Consider the following 367-nt stretch of genomic DNA (forward strand, 5'->3'; position numbering starts at 1 on the left):
TTTTTTTTTTCCCCTGTGGTTATGTAAGCCTAGTTTTGTGTGTGCTGATCCATATTAGAATCCAGTTAAACTATCTTAGTCTGGCGTGACTAGTCACTTTTCAGATGCCTTACTATTAACAGAGCTAGATTTTCCAAACCTGACTGCTGCTTTCTATATAAATGTAAATGCCAAGCTGAGGAGCAGCTCCGTGCTGACTGACGGATCCTGCTGTTCCAGAGATGGGACAGCTCCATCCCTGTGTGCCTTAGGAACTGAGTTTGAAACTGTACAAATGTATTAATGTTCCAAAGATTAACTCCCGAGGTTTGTCTGCACTGCAAAACCTTCTCAATGTTTTCCTCATCTTGTATGGAATCATTTGTTG

The sequence above is a fragment of the Neopelma chrysocephalum genome, unplaced genomic scaffold, assembly GCF_003984885.1.
Source record: "Neopelma chrysocephalum unplaced genomic scaffold, ASM398488v2 Primary Assembly neopelma1_75, whole genome shotgun sequence".
NCBI classification, from domain to species: domain Eukaryota; kingdom Metazoa; phylum Chordata; class Aves; order Passeriformes; family Pipridae; genus Neopelma; species Neopelma chrysocephalum.